We start from the raw sequence: 24,329 nt of genomic DNA, 5'->3' as shown, positions 1-24,329 counted from the left end.
CTGGTTCTTTTAGTTTATCCAGGTCCCATCTCCTTAAATTCCCACCTTTTTGCAGTTTCTTCAGTTTTAATCTACAGGTCATAACCAATAGATTGTGGTCAGAGTCCACATCTGCCCCTGGAAATGTCTTACAATTTAAAACCTGGTTCCTAAATCTCTGTCTTACCATTATATAATCTATCTGATACCTTTTAGTATCTCCAGGGTTTATGATTATGATTATGAATAATAATTTATAATCTATAATTATTTTAAATATTCATTTACAGCGTAGTAGCTATTACTTAGTAAATATTTTTTTAGGCTTTCCCTACAGATGTGGGGATCATTCATGTCTTTTATTTATTGTGGTAGCCTATCGTACAATTTTATTCCACAGAATAATGCACTATTTTGAGCTTTTGAGTTGTTTATTCTGTTTAGACGTAAACACTGTCTGGATTTGGTTCCATGGTCATGTATTCTGCTGTTTGTGGTAAACAGATTAAGATTTTTTCTTATATGTGTTATGTTGTGATAGATGTATTCACATGAAACTGTCAGAAATTATAGCTTTTTGAATAATTCTTCACAGTGTGTTCTGACACAACTATTTGTTACTATTCGTACAGCTCTTTTCTGTACCTTGAGAAAAGTATGTATGTTTCCAGTACTTATTCCCCAAAATATATCCCATAACTGAGGACTGAACGCATACAACTGAAGTAGGCTACTTTGAGGCATGAAATGATGCACAGTAGTGCAAGGATTCACAGGGCATAACATGCTAAGGATGGCTTCTTTGTCAAAATTCTCGTATGTCCTGTCCATTTCAACTGACAATCTACATTCATCCCTGCTGCCGTTGGATAAGCAGCAGCCAACAGCAAGTTGCACTCTTAGCTCACTTATTTGAATTATAGCTTAATTCTTAATTTCTCTGCATGCTGTTGGGTACTTGCATAGTTTAATTCACAAACTTCTGGCATATTATAGTATTTTAGATTGTAGCATTCCGTTTTAGTACCCGTATAGTGTAAATTCACAAAGTCCTCAGTCATCTGTTTGTTTTGAACAGCTTGTGAGATAAAAGAGAGGAAAAAAATTGTTAGGGATGGATAGGGACTGCGTCTGTTGTGTACAGATTCAGGGGGAATTGGCCACCATCCATAAACAACTGGAAGCTGTGTTGGCCATGGTTGACAGACTCCAGGCTGTTGCCCTGGGCTATGGTAACATTGGAACAGCCAAGGTGAGCGCTTTGGCGCCTCTGAAACCTGTAGCATCGCCTTGGATCTCTGACGCCACTGCGCCCTTGGTTTGGGACATCCCTGCCGGTCGTCACTTGCCAGACGGTGATTGGCGAACCGTGGCGGGGTCACGAATCCCTGGGAGAAAGGCAAAAGTTGATGTTGGCCGCAAACTTGTACCCTTACACCTCTGTAACAGGTTTGTAGTACTGCCCACTGCTGAAAGTACTTCTGAGCCAGCAAGGGTGGCCTCGTTTCTTGCAGCAGTGGCCAGTCTTCCTGAGAGGTCCGGACAAGCGCAGACGGTGGGATTGCTTGTCATTGGGAGATCCAATGTTTGGCAGGTGATGGAGCCCGTTAGGGATATGGCAGCTAAGGACAGGAAGAAAGCCAATGTGCACCCTGTGTACATACCGGGGGGGAGTCATTCAAGATGTGGAAAGGGTCCTTCCGGATGCCATGAATGGTACAGGGTGCAGCCAACTGCAGGTGATGGCTCATGTCGGCACTAATGACGTGTGTCACTGTGGATCGGAAGAGAGTCTCTCTGGTTTCTGGTGGCTATCTGAGTTGGTGAAGACTGCCAGTCTTGCTAGCGAGATTAAGGCAGAGCTCACCATCTGCAGCATCGTCGACAGGACCGATTGCAGATCTTTGGTACAGAGCCAAGTGGAGGGTCTGAATCAGAGCCTCACATGGTTCTGCAACCGTGTAGGCTGCAGATTCCTTGACTTGCGCCATAGGGTAATGGGGTTTCGGGTTCCGCTAAATAGGTCTGGTGTCCACTACACACAGGAGGTGGCTACATGGGTAGCAGGGGCTATGTGGGGTGGATTGGGCGCTTTTTTAGGATAGACAGTCTTGGGAAAGATCAAAAAGGACTCCAGTCTGAAAGAGTACAGGGCAAAGAAAAGACGAGAATTGACCAAGCAACAGTCGGTATTGTAGATGTAATTTGTTGTAGCTGTGTTGGAAAAGTACCAGAGCTTCAAGCACTGATAGAAAGCACAGAAGCTGAAATGTAATAGGAACAGAAAGCTGGCTAAAGCTGGAGATACATTCTGCAATTTTTACAGAGGTGCAAACCATGTTCAGAAAGGACAGATTAAATAAAGTAGTTGGTGGTGTGTTTGTGTCTCTTGGTAGTAGTTTATCTCATATTGAAGTTGAAATAGACAGTTCCTGCGAATTACTATGGGTAGAGGTTATACTCAACAGTTGAACCAAAATAATAATTGGCTCCTTCTACCGACCCCCTGACTCAGGTGATATAATAGCTGAACGGTTCAAAGAAAACTTAAATCTCATTACAAATAAGTAACCCACTCATACAGTTATAATTGGTGGAGACTTCAATCTACCCTCGATATGTTGGTAAAAATACATGTTCAAAGCTGGTGGAAGACAGAAAACATCTTCCAAAATTGTGCTAAATGCTTTCTCTGAGAATTACTTTGAACATTTAGTTCATGAGCCCACACGAATTGTAAATGGTTGTGAAAATACACTAGACCTCTTAGCCACAAATAATCCTGATCTAATAGAGAGCATCATGACGGATACTAGGATTAGTCAACACAAGGTCATTGTTGCAAGCCTTAAAACCATATCAAACAAAACCATTAAAAATAAACACAAAATATATCTATTTAAAACAGCAGATAAAAATTCGCTTGATGTCTTCCTAAGAGAGAGTCTCCATTCCTTCCAAGCTAATTATGTAAGTGTAGACCAGATATGGCTCAAATTCAAAGATACAGTATCGACAGCAATAGATAGATTCATACCACATAAGTTAATAAGAGACAGGACTGATCCATCATGGTACACACGTCAGAACACTGTTGCACAAGCAACAAAAAAAGAATGCCAAATTCAGAAGAACGCAAAATCCCCAAGACTGGCTTAGTTTCACGGAAGCTCAAAATTTAGTGCGGACGTCAATGCGAGATGCTTTTAATAATTTCCACAATGAAACATAGGCTCAAAATATGGTAGAAAACCCAAAGATATTCTGGTCATATGTAAAGTACACCAGTGGCAAAAAACAGTCAATACCGTCCCTGTGCAATAGCAATGGAAATATTACTGATGATGGTGTCACTAAAGTGGAGTTACTAAATACAGTTTTCCGTAAGATGACAAAGTAAATATTCCAGAATTTGAAACCAAAACAGCTGTTAGTGTGAGTGACATAAAAGTAGATATCTTAGGTGTTGCAAAACAACTCAAATCACTTAAGAAAGGCAAGTCTTCTGGTCCAGATGGTATACCAATCAGGTTCCTTTCAGAGTATGCAGGTACAATAGCGTCTTTCTAAGCAATCATATACAATCACTCACTTGACAAAAGGTCTGTTCCTAAACACTGGAAAGTAGCAATATTCAAGAAAGGAAATAGGAGTAACCTATTGAATTACAGACCCATATCACGGATCTCAATTTGCATTAGGGTTTTGGAGCATATACTGTACTCGAACATTATGAATGGATGGCTCTGAGCACTATGGGACTTAACATCTGAGGTCATCAGTCCCCTAGAACCAAGAACTACTTAAACCTAACTAACTTAAGGACATCACAAACATCCATGCCCGAGGCAGGATTCGAACCTGTGACCGTAGCGGTCGCGCGGTTCCAGACTGTAGCGCCTAGAACTGCTCGGCCACTACAGGCCGGCTGAACATTATGAATCACCTTGAAGAAAATGACTTATTGATACATAACAAACATGTATTCAGAAAATATCATTCTTTATTCCCATGAAGTAATGAGTGCTGTCGACAAGGAATCTCAAATTGATTCCATATTCCTAGATTTCCAGAAGGCTTTGGATACCGTTCCTCACAAGCGACTATTAATCAAATTGCGTGCATATGGAGTATCATCTCAGTTGTGTGACTGGATTCATGATTTCCTCTCAGAGAGGTCACAGTTCATAGTGATAGACAGTAAATCATCGAGAAGAACAGAAGTGATATCTGGCGTTCTGCAAGGTAGTGTCATAGGGCCTCTGCTGTTCTTAAACTCTTCCCGCACAGGTCATGAAGGTCAAAGATACCAACTGGCCGCCGTGTCATCCTCAGCCCACAGGCGTCACTGGATGCGGATAAGGAGGAGTGTAGTCAGCACACCGCTCTCCCGGCTGTATGTCAGTTTCCGAGACCAGAGCCGCTACTTCTCATTCAAGTAGTGCCTCAGTTTGCCTCACAAGGGTTGAGTGCACCCTGCTTGCCAACAGCGCTCGGCAGACTGGATGGTCACCCATCCAAGTGGTAGCGCAGCCCAACAGCACTTAACTCCGGTGATCTGACGGGAATCGTTGTTACCACTGCAGCAAGGCCATTGGCTCTGCTGTTCCTGATTTACATAAATGATCTAGGTGATAATCTGAGCAGCCCCCTTAGATTGTTTGCAGATGACACTGTAATTTACCATCTAGTAAAATAATCAGATGATCAATTCCAATTACAAAATGATCTAGAGAGAATTTCTGTATGGTGCGAAAAGTGGCAATTGGCACTAAACAAAGAAAAGTGCGAGGTCATATACTTGGGTACTAAAAGAAATCTGATAAATTTTGGGTATACGATAAATTGAACAGATCTAAGGGCTTCAATTCAACTAAATACCTAGGAATTACAATTACGAGCAACTTAAACTGGAAAGATCACATAGATAATATTATGGGGAAGGTGAAACAAAGACTGCACTTTGTTGCTAGAACACCTAGAAGATGCGACAAACCCACTAAAGAGAGAGCCTACATTACACTTGTCTGCCCTCTGCTGGAATACTGCTGCGCAGTATGGGATCCTTACCACGTAAGATTGGCGGAGGACTTCGAAAAAGTGCAAAGAAGGGCAGCTCGTTTCATGTTATCACGCAATAGGGGTGAGAGTGTCACTAATATGATACGCAAATTGTGGTGGCAGTCACTGAAACAAAAGGGGGTTTTCTTTGCAGCAAGATCTATTTATGAAATTTCAATCACCAACTTTCTCTTCCGAAGGTGAAAATATTTTGTTGACACCCACCTACGTAGGGAGAAATTATCATTGTAATAAAATAAGAGAAATCAGAGCTCAAACAGAAAGATTTAGGTGTTCCTTTTTCCCACGCGCCATTCAAGAGTGGAATGGTAGAGAAGTAGTATGAAAATGGTTCGATGAACCCTCTGCCAGGCACTTAAGTGTGAATTGCAGAGTAACCAGGTAGATGTAGATGAATTTCGTATCCGTCATACAATCTAGTGCACCGTTTACTTTCAATATAGTATCATTGGGTTTTTTTATTTAGTCAGAAGATTACACAGCTTGTCTTTTTCACATTTAAAGTTACTCTGTTTTTTAATGACCAGTTGTGGATGTCTCCTAGAACTTCACTGGATTTTTCTGCTAACTGAGTTGAATTTTTGTCTGTAATCTCCATGGTGCTGTCATCGGCAAATAGTATTTTTGCTCTGTACCTGACACTCTGTGGGAAATCATTTATAATATAAGGAAGAGAATTGGGCCCAAATCACTTCCCTAGGGAGTGCCTATATTAATGTAATTTGGATCTGAAAAGTGTTTTACTAGTAGTCTATTAGAAATAAATTTGTGTAGTAAAATTCTGTGGTCAACTGTGTCAAAATGCCTTTGATAGGGGTAAGGGTGGGGAGATAGAACTGAATTGTTCATTGCTTAGAAGGTTGTATTTATTTAAGTACTTCATTATTCTTTTTTTATTATGGTTTCTATTGTTCTGGAAATGCAAGATACTAAAGAAATTGGGCTGTGGTTTCCTATATTTTCTGGATCACCAATTTTTAGTACTGGTATTACTTTTCCTTGTCTCAGCTATTCAGGAAAGCAGCCAGATCCAAAAGATTTATTAATTATTATTGTTAATGGGGTTTTTATATTGTTTCTACATCTCATAAGGACACTGACTGGGATCTCATCAACACTGCTGAATTTTTATTGTTTAATTGGTGTATTATCTGTGCCACCATTGAGTGTGGTGGCTGGTCCTGGTGGTGTAGAACATGTGTGTCTGGCCAATTCTCTTGTGGTTTCTTAGCAATGCCACTGAAGTATTCCTTCACAAAGTTTCTAGTTCCTTTGATTTGAGGGTTTGAACATCCTTGTTTTTAACCTGTGTTTCCGGCTGTTTTGATCCAATATTTGCTGTCTCCTATTTGATTATGTTCCAGATTGCTTTTCTTTTGTTATCTGCCTTCAGTAATGTTTTACTGTTTGCAATTTTTTTTCAGCAGCCAATACCTTTCTATAAGTTCTCCACCAATTTTTGTAAAATGCTGAAAAAGCTGGGTCAGTCTGGTTATTTTTGATGGATGTGAGATACCTTGGAGTTTCCGACTATTTTTTGGTATCTCTGGTCACCCGTATAATTTCTTTGGAAGCTCCAATGGAATGCAGTGTTTTGCAAAATGCTTCCTCAAATTTTGGTTTAAATATTGTCATGAACTTATTAAACATTTTGTTTCTGCATACATTTCCTCCCACTTTTCACACTGTAGCCTGAGTGAGAACTGAAGACTGTTTTGTATGCATTCAATATAGAAGACTTTTCCACATAAATATTTGCTTTTTATATCTGACAGAGATGATTCGACAGACCCAGATTTTGAAGAAGTAACCTCCACTGCTATCTTTCAATGTTTGTTGTCACATGGTCTATTATCAAGGAAGATTGTTTAGTCACTCCAGTTGTACAGCTTACGAGTGACATTATGCCATAGCTGCAGAGGATATTCAAGTATGTAATACTAATATCATCTGATTTCATTGTGTTGATATTTAAATTCCCACATATGGAATGTTCATTTTTGGACTAGACACCATGACCAAGTTCTGGTTGAGTTTGACATAACAAGCCATTATTAGGTGTTAAATATCCTAAATTGCTTCTCATGCAGTATACACTTAAGACATAAGTAGCTCAATCAAGGCACTGTATGTTGTTCAGTTATGCAATGCTTAAAGTTTTTGGTTTTATATTAAATTTGGAAATAATGTTTGTTTACACATGTCACATTACATTACTAGCTTTCTATCTAATATACATTCTTTCCTTGTCATATGCAAACAAGCAAACCATTTTCTATTTTTCCATTTATTATTCGTTTCTGACTGAGAATCATTATACATTGTGTTATTCCCTGTGTGTAGGTACATGATGAAAGACCACCATATCATCATGAAGTTTGTATTTACAAAGGGTGCTCAAAAGGTTTCGCACAGTCGTCTCTAATTTTTTTATTTTTTGCAGGAGAATGAAATTTTTGTGAACATATTTGGAACATTTAGCTATAAGTTGGTATATAAAAGTATTTTCTTTTATTTACAGGTGAGCCATAATGGACCATGAAGTAGATGTGAGGTTGCGACAATGGTCGCTGATGGAGTTCCTCTTCAAGACCGATGATGACTCTGCCACATCGATTCACAGGAAGTTGCTCCCTCTTTATGGGAAGGACACAGTGGATCGCAGCAGTATCCAGCGGTGGTTGCAGAGGTATAAAGAAGATGATTTCTCTCTACTGGACAATCCACAATGCGGTAGACCATCGACAGCAATGAGTGATGTGAATAAGGGGATCATTGATCAAATCATCCAAAATGACAGATGTGTGGCGACACGACAGCTTTCTGAAATTACTCATTTGTCATTGGGTAGTATGGTATCACTGGTACAGTCACTAGGGTACAGAAAAATCTGTGCACGTTCGGTGCCTAGATTATTGACAAGAGAAATGAAAACGATGAGGAAGAATGTGTGTGAGGGTCTTATGAAGACCTTTACTGAAGAGTGGAAACAGTGATTTGATGGTATCATTACTCAGGATGAAATATGGTTGTTTTTGTCTGAACCTGAGAGCAAAGCCCAATCCATGGAGTGGCGTCATCCGGGTTCCCCTTGGAAGAAGAAACCAAGACTTTCATGAACAGCATGCCAAAAGGTGATGGCCTCCTTCTTCTGGGATCAGTGGTGTCATTTTCATTGACTTTTTGGATCCTGGATCCACAGTTAACTGGGACCGTTACTGTTTGTCTTTGGACAAGCTGCGATATGCCATCAAGACCCACAGACCACAGTTTTAGGGTCAGCTCATCAGACTACACCATGACAATGCCAAACCCCATACAGCCTTTATGATGCAGGAGAAAATCAAGAAAATGTGTTGGAAAATTGTTCCTCATCCTCCCTACAGTCCGGACTTGGCTCTGTCTGATGTTTACCTCTTTGGTCATCTGAAGGCCAACCTGTGGGGTAAACCATTTGTTAGTGAGAAAGACCTTATTTCCTGTGTCAAGCAATGGTAAAAGTCAATCCCCAGAATTTTATCACAGCACATTTCCATCATGGAAAGAACGTTGGGCCAGATGTGTCACAGCTGATGGAGGCTGCATTGAGTAGGTTCAATGTATAGCTAAATGTTCCAAGTATGTTCACAAAAAAATTCATTCTCCTCCTGCAAAAAATAAAAAATTAGAGACGACTTTGTATTAAAAAAAAAAAGAATAAAAAAGAAATGGAACACCAATTGAACATAAGAGTTGGCAGAGACATTAACTGTGAATGTGTGGTGGAGTGCAGACAAAAAAAGGGAATTTCATTCAATTATTTGTACATGATTTTGTTTTTTACTCCTACACTCCCTTGTATGCAGGACGATGAAGATGTGAAACTACAGATATGAAGTATTGTGAGCTTTATGTATCACATGTGTGTGTGAATAATATTATATGGAAATACAGTATCAAGTATTTTTTATTTATTGAAATGAGTGAAGGAACATATAAGGAAGATTCTCTAGATTACGACAAGTGCCGGTGTTCCCAGAGTCCGCCACCTGCAGCTACAATTGAAGAAGTAAGAAAGGGAGTCCGATGTCCTGCAGAACATTTCTAGTAGTGCAAAGGTTCTTGCGGTAGCTGCATTGTCTTGTTTGAAGTCTTTTGTGTCTTAAATGATCTAGAAATTCTGTTACTGAATAGAACCAATGATCCAATAAGAATGCCCTTAGGTTTTTACAAAAGAGTAATAATGATGTTATGTCTTTTAGTTTATATGGGAGACTATTGTAAATTTGTATAGCTCTGTTTACTTTGGAGATTTTATAGGCTGATGTCCTTATTGACTGGACATGAAACTTTTCTTTTGTCTTGTATCATGTCCATGGATATTAAAATTTTCATTTACATCTTTAAATTCTTTATAATATATTCTCAGATTTCTAGTATACACATACAGGGAAGAGGGAGAATTGATGAATTTTGGAAGATGGGTTTGCAAGAATCTGTCTGTTGAGTGTGTTGCATTTCTCGTACAGTTCTTTTTTGAGTGATGATGATGACTGAAATAGGTGGTGTATTTCCCCAGAATATAATTCCGTACAGTAGGAGGCTGTGGAACTGGGCAAAGTAGGCAGTTCGGACAGTGCTATAACTTGCTTTGACAGAGAGTAAGTGTAGACTGTAACATATTTTACTTAGTGTTCCATTAATTTTGTTTATATGTGTGTGCCATTTGAAATAATTTTGAAGCCATACGCCTAAAAACTTTGTTTCCAGAGAAGATGAAATTTTGTTGGAGTTTATTGTCACACTGGTGCAGCATGCATTAGCTTTTAAACAGAAATTTAGGAATGTTGTTTTTTTGCTGTTTATCATAAGTTCATTCCCTTCAAACCATCTATTTAACTGTTCTGTAGTCTTATTAACAGCTGTTTGAAGTTGACTTGTGGTATTTCCTGGAATTGGGATGCTTGTGCCATCTGCAAAAATGTGTTTGCTTGTGACTCAATGTTCAGGTCTAGATAGTTTATATACAGGAGAAAGAGAATTGCCCCAAGAATGCATCACTGAAGGAGTCCTTTATTTAGAACTTCTCCATCTGAGAAGCATGTCCTGGTGGTTTCCTTTAATTCATGTTTTATTTGTATTTTTTGTTTCCTGCTCATCAAGTACGAAGTGAACCATGAACCATTTTAGTGCAGTGCCATTAATGCCATATACTTGGAGCTTCTCCAACGGTATGTTGTGGCCCAGTATGTCAAAGGCTTTACTTAAGTCTACAAAAATGCCAGTGGCTCTTTGTTTTTTGTCTATTGCTTGCAGGGCATTTTCTATAAAATCATAGATTGTTGATTTATTTTTCCTGAATCCATGCTCAGAATCAGCGAGAATTTTGTTTTTCTCTAAGAATTTCATTAACCTGTTATACATCACTTTACCTATGATTTTACTAAACCTTGGTAATAATGAAACTGATCTATAGTTTTCTATATTTGTTTTGTCTCCTTTCTTATGGATAGGGACCACTTTAGCAATATTTAAACTGTCTGGAAAAGATGAATTTACCATATCTGCAAGAAGAAGTCAAATGTTTTTAATACATTGCTTTATGATTTTGTCAGGAATACCATCAATCACTGATGACATTTTCCTATGAGCTGATGAAGCACTGATGATTTCATCTGGGGTTGTTCCATCAATGTAGATTGAAGAGGAACATGAGTGCACATTGTTCTTCTGTTTCTTTCTAGTATATGTTTTGTCACTGACTTAAATTATTTGTGATCTCTGCAAAGTTGTTGTTGTTGTAGTCTTCAGTCCTGAGACTGGTTTGATGCAGCTCTCCATGCTACTCTATCCTGTGCAAGCTTCTTCATCTCCCAGTACCTACTGCAGCCTACATCCTTCTGAATCTGCTTGGTGTATTCATCTCTTGGACTCCCTCTACGAATTTTACCCTCCACACTGCCCTCCAGTACTAAATTGGTGATCCCTTGATGCCTAAGAACATGCCCTACCAACCGATCCCTTCTTCTGGTGAAGTTGTGCCACAAACTCCTCTTCTCCCCAATTCTATTCAATACCTCCTCCTCATTAGTTATGTGATCTACCCATCTAATCTTCAGCATTCTTCTGTAGCACCACTTCTATTCTCTTCTTGTCTAAACTATTTATCGTCCATGTTTCACTTCCATACATGGCTACACTCCATACAAATACTTTCAGAAACGACTTCCTAAAACTTAACTCTATGCTCGATGTTAACAAATTTCTCTTCTTCAGAAACGCCTACCTTGCCATTGCCAGTCTACATTTTATATCCTCTCTACTTCAACCGACATCAGTTATTTTGCTCCCCAAATAGCAAAACTCCTTTACTACTTTAAGTGTCTCATTTCCTAATCTAATTCCCACAGCATCACCCGACTTAATTCGACCAAATTCCATTATCCTTGTTCTTCTTTTGTTGATGTTCATCTTATATCCTCCTTTCAAGACACTGTCCATTCCATTCGACTGTTCTTCCAAGTCCTTTGCTGTCTCTGACAGAATTGCAATGTCATCGGCGAACCTCACAGTTTTTATTTCTTCTCCATGGATTTTAATACCTACTCCGAACTTTTCTTTTGTTTCCTTTACCGCTTGCTCAATATACAGATTGAATAGCATCAGGGAGAGGCTACAACCCTGTCTCACTCCCTTCCCAACCACTGCTTCCCTTTCATGTCCCTCGACTCTTATAATTGCCATCTACTTTCTGTACAAATTGTAAATAGCTTACTCGCTCCCTGTATTTTACCCCTGCCACCTTCAGAATTTGAAAGAGAGTATTCCCATCAACATTGTCAAAAGCTTTCTCTAAGTCTACAAATGCTAGAAACATAGGTTTGCCTTTCCTTAATCTTTCTCCTAAGATAAGTCGTAGGGTCAGTATTGCCTCACGTGTTCCAACATTTCTACGGAATCCAAACTGATCTTCCCCGAGGTCAGCTTCTACCAGTTTTTCCATTCGGCTGTAAATAATTCGCGTTACTTTTTTGCAGCTGTGACTTATTAAACAGATAGTGTGGTAATTTTCACATCTGTCAACACCTGCTTTCTTTGGGATTTGAATTATTATATTCTTCTTGAAGTCTGGGGGAATTTCGCCTGTCTCATACATCTTGCTCACCAGGTGGTAGAGTTTTGTCAGGACTGGCTCTCCCAAGGCTGTCAGTAGTTCTAATGGAATGTTGTCTACTCCCGGGGCCTTGTTTTGACTTAGGTCTTTCAGTGCTCTACAAACTCTTCACGCAGTATCATATCTCCCATTTCATCTTCATCCACCTCCTCTTACATTTCCATAATGTTGTCCTCAAGAACATCGCCCCTTTATAGACACTCTATATACTCCTTCCACCTTTCTGCTTTCCCTTCTTTGCTTACAACTGGGTTTCCATCTGAGCTCTTGTATTCATGCAAGTGGTTCTCTTTTCTCCAAAGGTCTCTTTAATTTTCCTGTAGGCAGTATCTATCTTACCCCTCGTGAGATAAGCCTCTACAACCTTACATTTGTCCTCCAGCCATCCCTGCTTACCCATTTTGCACTTCCTGTCGATCTCATTTTTGAGACGTTTGTATTCCTTTTTGCCTGCTTCACTTACTGCATTTTTGTATTTTCTGCTTTCATCAGTTAAATTCAGTATCCCTTCTGTTACCCAAGGATTTCTACTAGCCCTCGTCTTTTTACCTATTTGATCCTCTGCTGCCTTCACTATTTCATTCCTCAAAGCTGCCCATTCTTCTTCTGCTGTAGTTCTTTCCCCCATTCCTGTCAATAGGTCCCTTTTGCTCTCCCTGAAACTCTGTACAACCTCTGGTTCTTTCAGTTTATCCAGGTCCCATCTCCTTAAATTCCCATCTTTTTGCAGTTTCTTCAGTTTTAATCTGCAGTTCATAACCAATAGATTGTGGTCAGAGTCCACACCTGCCCCTGGAAATGTCTTACAATTTAAAATCTGGTTCCTAAATCTCTGTCTTACCATTATATAATCTATCTGAAACCTTTTAGTATCTCCAGGGTTCTTCCATGCTGGAAATGTCTTACAATTTAAAATCTGGTTCCTAAATCTCTGTCTTACCATTATATAATCTATCTGAAACCTTTTAGTATCTCCAGGGTTCTTCCATGTATACAACCTTCTTTCATGACTCTTGAACCAAGTCTTAGCTTTGATTAAGTTATGCTCTGTGCAAAATTCTACCAGGCGGCTTCCTCTTGCATTTTTTAGCCCCAATCCATATTCACCTACTATGTTCCCTTCTCTTTCCTTTTCCTACTGTCGAATTCCAGTCACCCATGACTATTAAATTTTCGTCTCCCTTCACTACCTGAATAATTTCTTTTATCTCATCATACATTTCATCAATTTCTTCATCATCTGCAGAGCTAGTTGGCATATAAACTTGTACTACTGTAGGAGGTGTGGGCATCGTGTCTATCTTGGCCACAATAATGCGTTCACTATGCTGTTTGTAGTAGCTTACCCGCACTCCTATTTTTTTATTCATTATTAAACCTACTCCTGCATTACCCCTATTTGATTTTGTATTTATAACCCTGTATTCACCTGACCAAAAGTCTTGTTCCTCCTGCCACCCAACTTCGCTAATTCCCACTATATCCAACTTTAACCCATCCATTTCCCTTTTTAAATTTTCTAACCTACCTGCCCGATTAAGGGATCTGACATTCCACGCTCCGATTCCTAGAACGCCAGTTTTCTTTCTCCTGATAACGATGTCCTCTTGAGTAGTCCTCACCCGGAGATTCGAATGTGGGACTATTTTACCTCCGGAATATTTTACCCAAGAGGACGCCATCATCATTTAATCATACAGTAACGCTGCATGCCCTCGGGAAAAAGCATGGCTTAGTTTCCCCTTCCTTTCAGCCGTTCACAGTACCAGCACAGCAAGGCCGTTTTGGTTAGTGTTACAAGGCCAGGTCAGTCAATCAACCAGACTGTTGCCCCTGCAACTACTGAAAAGGCTGCTGACCCTCTTGAGGAACCACACATTTGTCTGGCCTCTGAACAGATATCCTCCATTGTGATTGCACCAGTTGTATTACTCTTCTGTAGATCTGAATGTATTCCTGTATGTAACTGTTTATAAGAGGTGGGTATGTTATTGTTTTTCCTGTATTTGAGTAATTCTCTTTTCCTTACACTTGATATTTTGATCCCTTTTGTTACTCGTAGCTTTACTTTTTTAGTTATACCTCTTATTTCTTGTGTTTTGAGAGGGAATGGAATTTCAAAGAAATCAATGCAGATGCTAGGGGATTTCTCAAACTTTTTGTTGGTGTCATCTATTTGCAAAACTTCTTCCCGCCTTTCTCCTGATAACAGGGAGTTGAATGTTTCGATATTGTGTGTATTAAACTGTCTTGCTGTTATAGTTCTGTGACAACTTGGACTTGTACTTATACAGTTTACAGTACAATTTATATCCACAAATACCTGATCCAAGGCAGTAGCAGTAGTTTTTGTGATTTTTGTTGGGATTGTTATAGTCTGCTTTAAGTTGAAAGTATCTGTGAGGTTGAGCAATAGTTCTTTTCTTTTGTTGGTTCCAAGAAAATCAATGTTGAAGTCCCCACAAAGCACTATTGATTTTTTTGTCTAGATGAATCCTGTTTAGTCCATATTCAAGCTTATTTAGAAATGAGTCAAAATTTCCATTTGGGGAGTGATAAATACATGTTGCAACTGCATTTGCCTCAGTGACTTCAATGAGTGCCAGCTCGAAGTCTCTTTCTGCACTGAGATGTTGAAACTTATTGTTTGATTTATATTTTAACCCATGCTTGATGAAAATTGTGGTACCTCCATTTTTATAGCTGTTTCTACAGAAATAATTTGCTAGTGTGTATCCTGGTATAGAAAAAGAGGCAATTTGGTCGTTATTTAGCCAGTGTTCTGCAATGCACAGAACATTAATAAAGTTAAGTACTGTATTTAGCAAGATCTCTACACCTGAAACTTTGTTATTGACTGAATATTTTAATGGTAAACCGAAAGATGTTTGTTGCTACAATTTATTTGATTACCAGTACCGGGATTTACGTTAACATCTGAGATTCCTAAGTGCAGTTTTATTATATCACTGACCTCATTCTTGCTTGGTAAAGATCTGACCATAAAAAAAAAATCTGTGTGGGAGCCTGGAGTCTTCTGCATTGATAGAGTCTGCTTCTTTTCTTGCAATGTGCTGTGCACCACTTCTGCATAACAGGGAGATCATTGCTGTTTTCGCGAACAGAGAAGATATGATGATGTATCTGTTTTCTTTGATGTTGTATGTCTTTATCTCAAATTTCTTGACAACACATGTTTATTTTTTCCACAACAAGCCCATTTAGGTGTAATCCATGTCTAGTGTGAAATCTACAGCCTATGCCACTCAGATCATTGGCTTCTACATTTTTATACTGTGTGCATATTTTCGAGAGTAACACGTTTGCAGCACTTACCTCTCTGTTTACACATGACCAAGGTGGCAGGTCTTATCAGTATGGAATAGTCATTAACAGGACATTTGTATGAGTCAAGTGTCCTAAGCACTTCTTTAATTCATCAGTAACTTTGAAGTTTCATTTTTAAATTAGATGATATGAAACACAATATGAACACCAATTTCAGTGATATGAAACAAGATATGAATACCAAAATTGATAATTTGACACAGAATCTGAACACCATAACACAAGATATGAACACGTAAAACAGAACAAATCACTGTTACACAAGATCCAAATATGATGAAGCAAGAACAAAAACAAGTATTCAAGGATTTGCGAGACACGATCTCACAGAAATTCAATGACTTAGCCAAAAATTTTCAAACTGAAATCGATGAAAAATTGAATGATATGAAAAAAACAGGTAAAGCGTGAAGTACTTTATGAAGTTAACAGTAACATCATGGAGTTGAAACAGAAGGTAGATTCTTTTAATGACCATCACAACCTAGCAGAGCAACAGATAAAGAGAATCACAGACAGACACAAACACAAACATTGAAGCCACACAAACCAGTTGGTTTCGACAGCTTGAAGTTGACTCACCATGTGCTAAGAAGGAGAGAGACAGGATCAAAGAAAATCTGAGTGAATCATCTGATACAGGTACGCTAGATAAGGGTAATACCATTGCGGAGAAGTTACTAACCGATTGTAAGTTATACACAGATGCAGTAGAAAAAGCTATTCAGAAAAAAGAAAATGAAATAGTGAACAAGGTACACATTCATCTACAAGCTGCGGAAAATAGGATCCGCCATCTTTTAGAAGAAAATATTATTGGATCTCAAAATATGCTTGTAAATAATACACAGGCTACAGTGAACAAACCACAAGCTGTCGGTATTTATCCACAAATTGTCACAAGTCCCACAGCAGGTACCAGTGACAGTTGTAGAGAGCCAAATGTAAACATACCCGAACTCCAATACCTGGACAATTACCAGCCGGAATTACAAGTAACTACAATAACAACATAAATAAAACCGAAAATACCACATGTCTATCAACTATTTTTGCAGACAAAGGTTTGCTGAGATATCAACAGTTTCCTACATTTACTGCTCAATGTAAAAGAATGAACCCCAGTAGTACTTATTGGTCCTTTTCATCATGTATTTCCACGCAACTGGACAGAAGCACAAAAAAATCAGACTTCCCGAAGTATATACGCAAGGTGTGCTTTCATGAGCAACTGAAGTGGTGGAACGTTGCAGCACTTATATCCAATTTGAATGAGATTCCTCGACAGATACTGGTCTGAAGCAGTGCAACAAAGACTCAGATGTGAAGTTTTCAACCCTGCACCATTCAATGGCAAATACGGTAGTGTACGTGGATAATTTGAAAAACACCTGAACAAGACGTGCTACTGGATGAACCCAACATCACAGATAGATGTGTCAAAAATTCTGAAAAGTCGTTTACCATTGCATATTAGAGAAAAATTAGTCACAATGCCAGAGCACTGAATATTTTCAGTCAGTGCTCGAGTATATCGACTTAATCTATGAGGAAAGAGCTGCACCCTATAGAGCAACAGAAAATCAGGCACAACTACAACGTAGTTATGTAAATCAGTCAGTAAAACATGATCTTAATACACAGCAAGGATGGTACACACAAATTGGCGAAGTACCCACACAGTAAATTAACTGAAATTTCTCCAGGTAACAAATTAAGTCACACTACGCCATCAGAAAACACCAACAGTCATAGTTAAGCCCCAGGCTATTGACCCCTCAGGGAGTGGGGCAAAGCTAAACTACAAAAATGTTTCATAAGGTTTGACAAACAAGGTGACACCAGGGATGATTTGTATCAACATGAGTTAAATATAGTAGATAAAGTCAATGAAGAACAAATACAATCATTACGGTGAAAATATTTAATATTGACACACAGTTAATTTTAGATACAGGTTCAACTACCAACATAATGTCAAATGCATTTTTTTTGTGAACTGAAGAAGAGAGGCAAGTTCCCAACATTTCCTGTCCAAAACTGCAAGATGCAAACTGCTGCAGGCAATAAGACTAAATTTGTTAAACATCAGGCACTTATTCCAGTACAAACTGAACATTTTACGGTGAAGTGCAACTTTCTTATAATTGACAAACTTATAGTTAATTGTCTTATTGGCATGGACATGTTTAGAAAATACAGAACACAGATTGACACAGGTAGTGATAAATGCCACCTTTATATAAAGGATCAGATTTTTTCTATCGATTTAGTGAAAACACCTGATGAAAGTAACAAAAACAAACTAGAGTCAAAAGTAATAGTACAGTATTCCCTCCAACCGTATATTTCAGAAACAAATCTGATATCGAACAAGAAGCAAACACTGAGGTTAGTTACGAAACGGTAGAGCAGAAACTAAATGAATCACAGGTACTAAATGAGATGCAAAGACAAGAACTTTCTAACTTGTTATTTAAGTATGCCAATGTTTTCAGTATGGAGCCAGGCATAATCAAAGACTATGAATATAATTTTGAAGTCTATCCACATGAAACATTTTGTGTAATGCCATATCCTGTTCCATGGAGAAAACGAGAGGCAGTAAGGGAAGAGATCAATCATATGATTAAATGGGGAATTGTACAACCTTCATTTTCACCCTATTGTAGTCCAATATTACCTATAAGCAAACCAGATGGTTCCGTAAGATTAGTTCTTGATGCTAGAGGTATCAATAAGATCATAGTACCAGTATGCATAAGACCAGACAACTTAAACGAACAGCTTCTTAAGTTTTACAGTACAAAATATTTCAGTATACTGGATCCCAAGAATTCCTACTGGCAAATAAAGCTCCACAAAGGAAGTCAAAAATATACAGCATTTGTTTGTGGTGGCAGAAGTTACGAATTCCATGTTCTACCTTTTGGACTGAAAAGTAGTAAAGGAGTGTTCATATCTGCATTGGACAAGGTTTTGGGACCAGAATTGCTTAGCAAAGTCACTGTTTATGTGGACGATATGCTAATAGCTGCACCTAATTGGTTAGAACATATCAAGCCCATTGAACAGGCACTTCAAAGATTTGTAGATTATGGAGTAACAGCCAATTTAAGAAAGTCTACGTCTGGAAAGGAGCAAGTCAAATTTTTAGGACATATACTTCAGTATACTCGATCTCAAGGCATCCTATTGGAAAATAAGGCTCCACGAAGAAAGTCGAAAATATAAAGCATATGTTTGTGGTGTCAGAAGTTATGAATTCCGTTGTCTACCTTTTGGACTGAACATTAACGCAGGTGTGTTTATAGGTGCACTGGACCAGGTCTTAGGACCAGAATTGCTTAACAACGTCACTGTTTATGTACATGACATGCTAATAGCCATACCCACTTGGTTAGAACATATCAGGCTGATTGAACAGGTACTTCAACCATTTGCAGATTACGGGATAACAACCAATTTAAAAAAAGTCTAGTTTTGGTAAGGAGCAAGTCAAATTTGTAGGAAAAATTGTCTCAGAACAAGGTATATTACCTGATCCCAAAAAACTTGATGACATACACAATTGTCCAGCTCCGAGGAACAAAAAACAACTAAAGGCCTTTTTAGGACTAGCATCCTTTTTTCATAAGTTTGTACCACAGCAACTGATGAACAGTGAGGCATTGGTCATCTTGTTACGAAAAAAATAGGCTTTGGTTATGGGATGATAAGTGTCGAGAGGACTTTAATAACATTAAGTAGGCATTAGTCAATGCAAACATTCCTAGCCACCCTGACATGGAATACGATTTTTGTCTACACACATCTCAAGGGCTGGGGGCATGCTTGTTCCAGATGCGAGAGGAAGAAGGTAAGGAAGTACCCAGAATCATCAGTTTTGCTAGTTGCACATTATCAGAAGCAGAAAGATATCACTCCTTGTCAGAATTGGAAAGTTTAGCGGTAATATGGGCATTGAAGAAGTTTGAATATTTTTTGTGTGGCAAGAACACCAAAGTTTACTGTGACCATCAGTCACTGTCATTCCTTTTAACATGTAAAATATTACACCGCCGATTAGCTAGGTGATGTTTATATTTACAAGAATTCAATTTTGAGATCATTTGTATTAAATGAAGTCAGAATGTTATTGCAGATGCCTTGTCTAGGTTACCACAAGGTTTAGAGGAATTTGGTGAATTAACAGGGCAGGATACAGAACTCAGAACGTTATTGATGCAAGGTACAGCACAACAGTCAGATTACCATAAGTTTTGTAAGCAAGTGAAAATTATACAACAGCAAGATCACAGATGGAGCACGGTCATGCAAAACCGTAAGCAAGATGAAGGTGGAAAGGTAAGTAAATTGTATCAGGAGTACAAGGGCATGTTGTTTCATAGGAAACATGAAAAACCTGATCAATTGTGTGTGTGTATTCCTGAAGATTATATCAACAAATTTATGACACACACATGAAGTATGGGGACATTATGGAGTAGGCAATTGTACTGAAAAAACTGCAACACCATGTTATTTTGAAAATTTCTGAAGGCGAGTCCTGCAGCTATTAAGAAAGTGTGCAATATGTCAAAAGTCAAAACAGTCCAATGTATCGAAATATACTGAGCTACAACCAATACTCACAAACAAACCTCTACATATTGTATCCCTGGACATAGCCGATAGTAGCACTATATGATATTTTCTCCAAATATATCAAAATGCATGCCATTAAAAATGCAACAGCCACAAATCTCAGAAAAAGAATTGAGGGAGACTATTTGAGAAGATTAGGTAAACCAAAGGAACCACTAACTGATAATGCTTCATATTTCGTTGCGCAAAAGTGGAAATAATTTATGACCTCACAGGGCAGAAAGTACATATTAGTAAGCCTTTTTCACCCAGAAGCAAGCCCAGTAGAACAAGTCTTTAAAGAATTTAACCAGTTTATTAGGACATACACCAATCACAAACACACCCGATGGGTAGAATACATAACTCCTTTCATTCAATTAGTCAATAACCTTCCACATTCTTCAATAGGTTTCACACCTAATGAACTGTTGTTCTGGACAAAACAAACGAATGAGTGGGAGTGGCCCATACCAAAGGTACCCACTACAGAAATGACACTACAAGACAAAATCAAACAAGCCATAGTTACACTAGAAAACTGAAACTACACAATTTTTTGAAGGGCAACAAGTCCTCTTATGGACGCACCTTAAATCAACAAAATATGGCAAAGTGAGTAAGAAGTGGCAATTACTCTATTCAGGATCAGATGTAATTTCCAAAATACCATATCCTGGGACATACAGGTTAGTTTGTGAGAAACCAGGAAGAGACAAGGGTCTCCATCCTCACTAAGATATAAAAGCCTTTATAAAATGACGAAGCATGGTACCGTTTTTTTTTTTTTTTTTTTTTTATCACAAGATAATTGTACATAGTGTACATAATTCTAAGCGTAATTTTTCTTCTGAAGTGTATTTTAAGACAAAGCAATGTGTATAGGCATAAGTAATTCTTTTGATTTGTACACTTAGGCATAAAAATTAACAGCAATGAGAAGTAACACACCGTTTCATGCGAAGCGAAAGTATAAACGAAGTTAGCTTATGCGGTCGCAAGTTCGAATCCTGCCTCGGGCATGGATGTGTGTGATATCCTTAGGTTAGTTAGGTTTACGTAGTTCTAAGTTCTAGGGGTCTGATGACATCAGAAGTTAAGTCCCATAGTGCTCAGAGCCATTTGAACCATTTTTAAAACTATATGAGGCATGTAAGCTAAGGACTAACAACAAAATACTGTGAGAAATGTCGAATAATTTTCTTTGCAGAATAAATTATCATAATGGGTAACAGAATAAACAAATGTCTATGAATTTACAGTGTGTGCAATGGTCTAATGTATCAGTAGCCACCAATTTACAAAATGCAATTAGTTTTAAGTTTTTGTTTCAGCGACCAATGCATCGCCACAGCGCAGAAGAAGAGAATTACATTGAGAATAGCAGGTACCAAATGAAGAAACAGGCCACACATTGAGTAAGCAAATTTAGCTATAAGGACATTTATACAAGGATCATAAGGCAGATTAAAAATGAAATATGCATAATCGCAGTGTGTCTCCATGACAATTATCAGTACCTATTCACTGGAGAGTGCACATACGCATTCAAGCATGAGATTTTAAAAAAACCAGTTAATTTTTATCATGTCACATGAAAGCTTGAATAATGATATTTCCAGGTATTTGAGAAAGATAAGTCTACAATGGTTAAAACATCATGGTTCACACTAAGCTACAGGTGAATTGAAGTACACAACACTAAAACATGAAGAAACGACATGATACTACTTGGATGATTAGTCGGTAGACATTATTTCAATGAAGCAAAAGTTCCTTGGCAGCTAGTCCATCATTGTACGAGCAACATTTACTCATAAATCCTGGAACCAGTAGATGAGTATTACCCTTTTTCCCTCCCAAACAAAGGAGGCGGCGCCAAGCGTAGCTAGGCCAGCAATCCGCAATGTTTTAGTCCTATTTTCAATGTTTTTCTCCCTCTTCTACCTAAGGAGGAAATGATCTCCCACATAAGTGATAAAAGCCTATCTATAAAATGAAACATATATGCATCATAATGAGTCATAATAATGTGATATGTAATTAATTTGTACATGAGGTGTGAACGAAGAAAAGTTGAAATTAACAAACCAACTGTAGTAATAGAAAACAGTTAATCAAAATTTTATGACATTTTAGAACTTCAGAAATTTATTTTCATAATATAAGCGATGGATGGAATGTCAGCCATGGGTATAAGCTATCATATTATGTATATTGTCGTAACTCAATACTTGTATGAATTTTCATTGGAAACCAAACTCTATATGAAGAAATGAACTTTAAATACAAGCAATTTATACATCGTTTTGGATGACTATATGTGGCTTTCAACGAGTTCACGGTCAAGTGTGGTGGCATGAACATGCGTGTGCAATGAAATAACTTCTGAGTATCGTGGCTCACAACGTTGAGATATTAACAAGTGAACTATAATTGTTCAAGCCGGTATGTACCTCATCGACGGACGCCTTTACATATGTCTGCGGTTGTGTCTGTATATGTGCGGATGGATATGTGTGTGCGTGCGAGTGCATACCTGTCCTTTTTTCCCCCTAAGGTAAGTCTTTCCGCTCCTGGGATTGGAATGACTCCTTACCCTCTCCCTTAAAACCCACATCCTTTCGTCTTTCCCTCTCCTTCCCTCTTTCCTGATGAAGCAACAGTTGGCTGCGAAAGCTTGAATTTCATTCAATTATTTGTACACGATTTTGTTTTTTACTCTTACACTGTTTCATATGCAGAAGGATGATGAAGATGTGCGACTTTACATATGAAGTATTGCAAGCTCTATGTATTACATGTGTGCAAGAATAATATTATATGGAAAAACAGTATCAAGTATTTTTTATTTATTGAAGTAAGTGAAGGAACATATAAGGAAGATTTTCTCGATTATGACAAGCGTCGGTGTTCCCAGAGTCTGCCGCCTGCAGCTACAATTGAAGAAGTAAGAAACTAAGTGAAGTCGGATGTCCTGCGGAACATTTCTAGTAGCACAATCATGTTGTATCAGTTTAAAGAGTGTTTTCATATGCATATTTAGTAATATTTATTTATTCACTTTTTTTATTACAACACAAGTTTCTTATGTACAATTTTTTGATGTGGTCTTGCTTCTGTTGCTATAACACATCACAAACATGGGAAAAACTAATATTCAATAACCCTGATTTCTGATGAGATTAATAAAAATGAAAAAAAAAATTATAACAAAATCCTAAATAAATAAACTACAGCCTACACTATAGAGCTGTATATTGTTAACAATCTTGAAAAAAAAAATGATGATTGATATATGCACTAACGAAATCGGTAATGCTTCGCAATTGCTAAATATGTATGGGAATTGGCTATAAGTCTGTATCTCCTTCCTCTCTGTCTATCTCCTTGTGATGTCCCCCCTCTTAATGTCCATCACCTTCTCCCGTTCTCCTTGTTCTCCCTGACCATCTCCTCCTCACGTCCTCTCTCTCTACATCTCCTCCTTCCCCTCTCTCTGTTCATTTCCCCTTTTCCCATCTCCATGTCCAATTCCTCCCCCCTTTTCTGTCAATCTCCTCTTCCCCTCATACCCTCTGTCTGACCTTGAGTCTTGTTTGTTGGAATTATGTCCATCCAAATGTTCATTTGAGCATCACAAAATTTTTTAAGTAAACTGGATAAGAAATTTGCGCGACCTTTGGTAACATGTTCACTGTGGGCATCACACATATAGGGTGTTTCACAATTCACATCACACACTTACAGAGGTTGTAAAGGGAACTTAGTAGATCAAGTTTTACATTGGAAGTCACATCCAGAAATGCCATCCAGCGATTCTACAGAATGTCAAAGTTATAGATGCCGGCATCTGTAAATGTGTGCATCTACAGGGCGATTCTGTGATAATGTTACAAACTTTTAAGGATAATATTATTCCATCCTCGATTTTCCATTTTTTGATTTAAACTTTCTGAGATGATGGAGAAGAATAAATGAATCAATTTGAGGTAAGGGTCCTTCTACTGGAAACAAATGAAAGTTATAAGCGAAGACGTTTGATACCTTTGACAGTGGAATACATGTATTGGTAATGCTGTTGCTAAGACTGTAGGGCAGGCAACTTTCAGAGGCAGTAGTGTGGACTATAACAAGGAAA

The sequence above is a fragment of the Schistocerca piceifrons genome, chromosome 2 (assembly GCF_021461385.2).
Source record: "Schistocerca piceifrons isolate TAMUIC-IGC-003096 chromosome 2, iqSchPice1.1, whole genome shotgun sequence".
NCBI classification, from domain to species: domain Eukaryota; kingdom Metazoa; phylum Arthropoda; class Insecta; order Orthoptera; family Acrididae; genus Schistocerca; species Schistocerca piceifrons.
The sequence above is the reverse complement of the archived record's forward strand: the minus strand, read 5'-3'. Positions refer to the sequence as shown.